The 6,836-nt window shown below is 32.2% G+C and overlaps 1 pseudogene; it reads right to left on the bottom strand.

Annotated features, from left to right (window-relative positions):
• Positions 1–1,015: 1,015 nt before the first annotated feature.
• On the bottom strand, positions 1,016–4,617 carry LOC118054877 (GDSL esterase/lipase At1g28580-like; annotated as a pseudogene).
• Between the last annotated feature and the right edge of the window lie 2,219 nt (positions 4,618–6,836).

Genomic DNA, 6,836 nt, shown 5'->3' with positions numbered 1-6,836 from the left:
TCTTCGTAAAAATATTTTTAATGATACCATATATATATATATATATATATAATCATCGAACTTCGATATATCTTCAAAGTCATGAAATAATCTCCTCCCTTTTCCTCATTTTGTTTTTCGGTTCTATATAGGCCTCGGCGCAAACCTGTGGACAGCCATGCTAGCCGTGACTTGTCGGCCCATCAGTGATAAAAAAAAAAGAGTATTCGCTCCTTCTTGTTTCTTGACGCCTTTCCTCTCTTATAATTTGTTTTCAATATAAGATTTATTCTGTCACCGCCAAGGCACGTAATTCTCCTTCTTTACTGTGTTTCTTTTTACACTTTAGCCATGAAAAACACCTTTTACTGGTGTATGTGTGTATAATACAAGTGGAGGCTTGGGAAAAGGAGAGAATGATTTCTTTTTAGCGAAATAAATAAATAAAGTCCCAAATAGTATATTGAAAAAAACAAAAAAAAATTGGGAAGTGATTTTTTGGTTTAAGTTTGTATTTATTTATTTATTTTATTATTTTTAAGTGCTTTTAAGAGACAAGAAGAGGAAAGGATGGCAGTATATTTTGGTTTCGCCTTTGATAAAAGCGTTTGGTTGAAAAAAATATAATAAAAAACCATTTTCTATCTATATGTTCATAATAAATTGAGTCAGATTTTTATTTTCGTCCTAGAAAAAAAATCACGGAAATCAGGTTATGTATTAAAGAAAAACTTGAACCCTTAACTCTGAGAAATACAGCTTAATTGGTCAAGTTATGAATTTGTTCCACATAAATCATCAGTTCAAGTCCCACAAACTTTAAAGCCACTGGAGTCTTCTATGGTCGTTAACTTCAGGACTAGTAAGATTAATCGAGATGCATGCAAGCTGGTCCGGATACCCATGTTAATCTATATAAAAAGAGAAAAACCTAAACTCTATGTCCAAATAACACAAAGTGCCTTACATTTTGAAGCTATTAATTATATGATTATAAGATAGGCTGATCATAAGCATCAACGAAAAAACAACAAAATGAAAGAAAAATCAGTCTTTATTGTTGATTAATATAGCTATTTATGATTAAAGTATTTACCATCCAAATTACACAGAGCTTCGAAAGACGGAAAGGAATATGAGCCCTCTATCACGGATTCAAAAATCAATTTATAAGCTGCTTCTGTGTAATGTATGCCATCCCAATTCATATACAAGGAAGGATCATCACAAACACTTGCAAGTGGATTGCCGCATTCAACTGACGAATTGTAGTTATATGTTCCTCCCCAGCCACAGCATGCTCTGAGAACACCTCCAGTAAACCCTAGAATAATAATAAAAAAAAATGGTAATTAGCAAGATTCGAACATCTCTAGCACTACAAGATTATAAAGTATGCTTATACATAGTAACATGGAGAAGAAAATGAACATACCGAATTGATTTGGTGAGTGATAAAGAGGCATTACAGCATTGTAATAATCTGCATAAATGATCTTGGCATGTGGATAAAGCTTTTGGATTTGCTTTAGCTCTGCCAAAAGTTGTTCATTATGATCCTCGGAGAATTTGTTCAGCCACTCAAGACAACCGGTAGAATGATCATATTCTTTTTTTATCTAAACTCTCAAATAATGTTAGATAGGATGGCAAGCAACCAATTGGGAGATTCCCGGGAACCAATATTGTTATGGCTCCTAGTTCAATTAATTCCTGCATTGAATTAGTTAATAATAAGAATTTCAAGGGAAAAAGAATATATATGGTTTATTTCTCAAATTTACGAGCATAAATGGGGAATAATAGAAAAAAAATGAAATTATTTTGTAAACTCGGCTTAAAAAGTAAAGATATTAAATATGACTTCAGCTATATAATTCACTTAATTTTGCATGAAATTTTTACCTTGATGGCTTGACCTATGATGTTAACGACGTAAGGCACAAGATCTTGAATACTCTCAGTGCTAACTCCTCCAAAGAATGCATGGTTGTAATCATTTCCTCCGATCTCTCCCAAAAGAATGAGCGAGTTGCCAAGTAACTTCTTATGGTCTATAGATCATAATAAAAATAAAATAAATAAAAATAAAAAAATCAAATTTAAATCTTACAAGACTTTCAAAGAAGAACGCTTATTTTTAACATTCATGCACATCCATCCAAGAAATCCACCAATGAACATCCAAAATTATTTTCGATAGGTGTAAGGAGGTCTTACATTATGGTTGGTAATTTGTTGCCTATTGGATCCATGTGGCTATAATATGACATTTGATCCACATGATTCTATGAAATAATTTCACATAATAACAATTGCTACATTGATGCATTCTAATTCTAAAAATAACTAAAAAACAATAAGAAGAAGATTTGTACCTTTTTCAAAAAATAACCCATGCTAGATCTAAAAACATGTTACCCTAGAATAAATTGATTCTTCAAAACAAAAATGTTAATTTGGATCTAACAATGATTTATTTGTATTTAAGTTTTTATTTATTAATATTTTTTATTTGAATCTTGTTTTAACAAGTTAATAGGTTGCGCATTTGCTTTTCAAGAACTTTGTCCTTGTAAAAAAATATCTATTGATTCTACCCTCAAACATGTGTTTCTTGTAAGGATTATGTCGTTTTGAAGAAATTTTATTGAGGTCAATATATAACTAGTCAAATTATCATGTTATTTTAATTGTACTTAATAATAAAAACTAGATGAAAATTTCCAATTGTAACTCTATCTCTAATTTTACAAACCCAATTTCTAATTCACTCATTTTATTAATATTCAACAAGAAAATCCACCAAAAGTTTGCAATTTTGATTTCAATTCTTGTTTTTTGTACTTTTTTGCCACAACAAAATGTTAAACAAATCAAAACTCATTTTCTTGGTTAAGTTTTTGTATCTAATTCTAATTCATTTATGGCTATTTCTTTTTTGAATGATTCTCGTATCATATCAAGATATTCATACTCTTTTTACATAAATAAAAAGAATTTGTTTTAAAAAAAAATGTGGAGAGGAATGAACCAAGTTATAAATTTAGAGAAAAAATGTACTAGTGCGTTTCAACCTGCGTTTCGTCAAATTTTGAATTTTTTTTTTTTTTTACTAAAATTGAGTTCGGTTTGTACTTTTTGGATCGTTTTGATGTGCTGATGTCAAAAATGATTTTTAAAAAATAAAAAAACATCATTGGCATGTATTTCGGCACGAAAAGCTATTTGAAAAGCAACCGCTACTACACTACCAAACACGCTTTAAATAATTTGACAAATAATGGCAATCACCCATTCTTTTTCACTATAAATGAAACTTTCAAATTAGAGTAATTTATTTAATGTTCAATGACGAGCTTCCCAGTAACATTAACATTAAATATTAAGAAAACAGAATATGAAAAAGCAGGATCTACCATTAAGTCCCATTTTTAGATCATCATCAATGATTTACACTCTTCTTTAAAAACTTTCCTATTGTTTTTTCTAGGTATTTAGTATTTCTCTCTCCCAATAATTCTCAAGAAAAAAGAAAAAGAAAAACGCATACGGGCAATAATTGAAGGAAGCTGCTAACTTACCCTCCCAATTAGTAATTTACTAATATATGTCCAGTTTTTTATTGAAGAAAAAAAACCCTGTTATTTTCTAGTTTAACCTGACAAGAGCAAGATGTGAGCACAAGAGGGTATTTTTTCAGGGAAACCTCAACCACCAGTAACTTGAAATCGAAGACTTACCAGAGGATAGAGCCGGCAATAATTGTTTGAACAAACCCAGTTGCACATCCAAAGAAGTATTGGTCAGTTTATTCATGATTCCTCTTTCTTGAAGAAAGGCAGTATCAAGCGCCGTGGCACCTGCCACAGCAAAATTGACACCGGCCTCTTTGAAGATTTTCATGCTTCCTCCAAAATACGGTGGCACAAATGGAAGTCCCAGATATTCGGCTACATGCAAAAACACAAAAAAACCAGTTGTTTTGTTTGAAAATAAAAACACAGATCCATGCAATTAGGTGTGTCGGTGGCACGTACCAATAAAATCTATGACAAGACGACCATTTGAGCAGCGTCCGGTGGCGTGGTTAAAAAAGGTTTCGCCATAAGGAGGAAAGACAAATGGGGGAAGTTTACCAGGCTGTGGCATGTGAACTAAGTTTCCAGTATCGGCAAGTGAATCACCAAAGCTAAAGATTGCTGTGTAGCATCCGATTGTACATGAGATGGAGGATAAGATAATAATGTTGAGGAAAAATCCATTCCATAGGAGGTGAGAAGAACATGGAGCCATGGCAGGGCCTCAGAGAGATGATGTTCGAGTGTTTTTTTGTTTTTTTGTTTTTTTTTTTATGGTTTGGATACTATTGACACTCTTTTTTTTAGTTTTTAACTCCTTAGAGAGAATCCATGACATCCCACTTTGATCGCTACTCTTGGTAAGTGATCAGAAAATCCAAACAACATTTTTTGGCAGGGAGCTATCCTGACTCCGATTTGGGTCCCTAACCCATTGACGTTATTTGATTACCGCCACTAGAAAAAGTCGTGGGGTAGACTGATAGCAGATAGCAGCCCCTCGATTCCTTCCCTGCATTGTCACGTTATATCAAGCTCTAGTACTGTAATCGAACCGGCTTGTTTGTCCGGTTAACCTAAGTGGTTGTTTGGATCTGCTGCTGTATAAAATGTTTGGTTAATGCTAACAGTATTTTTTTTTCACGTGTACCCCACTTCAAAACTGTGGACAAACCTAAGTTTGTGAAAAGCAATTTATCATTACTTTTTGTTGCTGTGCTCTCCTCTCTCTCTCACCAACACTGTATAAATTTAATTAACATTGAAAGACTTTCCCAGCGTTGTTTTGCCATGGAGCAAAAATACGAGTTTTCAATAAAATAAAAGATTATTTGTCAAAAGTGACTGCAGTAACATGTTTTTAATTTACTTTTTTTTTAATAATGATATTATTAAAATAACCTCTTAAAAAAACCATTTTGTGCAGAGGCTGTGTTGTAATTTTATTTTTACAAGAACATTAAAATGCTTCAATACCTTTAGAATTGAATTTTTTATTTTACCCCTTAAACTTGTTTATATATATATATATATATATAAACTTGCGTTACGAGGACTATCATTGACTTATTTTTTTTATTCTAATTTTGGTTTTTATTTTAATTAATATTATTTTTATTATGTTTTTTTTAAATAGTTTAATGGGACACCGAAAAACTTTTATTAATGTACAAGGACTTATTCAATTCTTTATGTAATCATAATTATAAAATAACAATGTTTTTGCCATTATAATATATAAATATATGTCCTTTTAGGTAATTTTACAATTAAACCTCATACAAAAAGCATATTAAACAAACATATGAAACTCTTTTTTTCCAACCACAATTTCAACTGCAGTTTTAACCAAACACATCAAACTTTAAAACGAACCTCATAAAATTTTTTTTTATTAATTTTTTTTTTTCAAACCATAACCACAAAAGCTAAAGATTGCTGTGTAGCATCCAAAAAAACAACCACAATACCAAACATGCTAATATCTAGTTTGTGTTGGATATTATGATATCCAAATTTTTCAAAATAACTATATGGAAAGGTTAAATTATTTGGAGCATATATGATGTCAAGTAACATTTTGCTGATAAATTAAATGTTACATACTATTAAGAATACATACATATATGAATTAAAGTAGGATTATTTCAATATTGTAGTTCCTATAGTTACTCTCGTGTACTCATATATATAAATAGAAAATGTTAGCTAAGAGATAAGTCAAGTCATTTTATTATTCTCAACTTGGTATCAAAGCTTTGTGATTTATTTATTTTTATAAATTACATGTTATATACTATTATGGAATGTACACACACACACACATACACATGAATTATTGTGGGATTATTTCAATGTTGTAGTTCCTACAGTTACTGTCGTGTATTACCTCATACATATAAATAGGAAAGGTTGGCTAAGAAATAAGTTAAGTCATTCTATTATTCTTAACTTGGTATCAGAGCCCTAAATAACTTAAAACTCCCTTTTCTCCCTCTCTTATGGACTCTTTCTTCTCAACCGTCTGCTACCTCTTCTTTTTGCTGCACCGTCAGTGCAATCCCTCCTCCGCCGCACCACTAATGCAGTCGGTTGGTGTTTCTTCCTCTACCTCTATTTTGTCGTGGCCACTGCCACCAAATGCTGGCCAAAATCTTGCCAACCTATACACTGCTCTCTATTGCAGCCTATCTCTTTTGTTATCATCCACTTTACTTCAGTGGACAACATTGTTTCCCTCTCCATACTCACCAAGTTATCTCCCTCAAATTGACAAAAACAAATTACCTATATTGAAGAATGTAGATGAAGCCATATCTCCTAGGTCAAGGAGTTTTTGGGTTTGTTGATGGCTCAATTTTATGTCCTCCTCCACATGTATTTGTTGTTGATGATACCTCTCTCTAGGTAAATCACTTCTTTTTTTCGTTGGAAACAACAAGACCAACTCATTCTAAGTGCGTTGCTTTCTTCGCTCTTCATGGATGTTCTCCATCTTGTTGTTGACTGCAAACTTCACACTCTATTTGGGGCACACGTGAGCAAGCTCTAGCTTCTCTATCTAATTCTCGTATTATGCAACTTGACAGCTCATGTCAAGATCTTCGATAAGGTGATGATTCGATCACTCGATTCATGTAAAAAGCCAAGGTCTTATTTGATGATTTGGTCGCTGCTGGCCAACCAGTTTTGCTAGAAGATTTTAATTTGTATGTAGTTTGTGGTCTTCGAGGTGAATTTAAAGACTTAGTCATAAGCCTCGTTACTAAGGCATAA

The sequence above is a fragment of the Populus alba genome, chromosome 11 (genome assembly GCF_005239225.2).
Source record: "Populus alba chromosome 11, ASM523922v2, whole genome shotgun sequence".
In the NCBI taxonomy this organism is placed as follows: domain Eukaryota; kingdom Viridiplantae; phylum Streptophyta; class Magnoliopsida; order Malpighiales; family Salicaceae; genus Populus; species Populus alba.
Note: the sequence above shows the minus strand (reverse complement) of the source record. Positions and strands in the feature narration are given on the sequence as shown.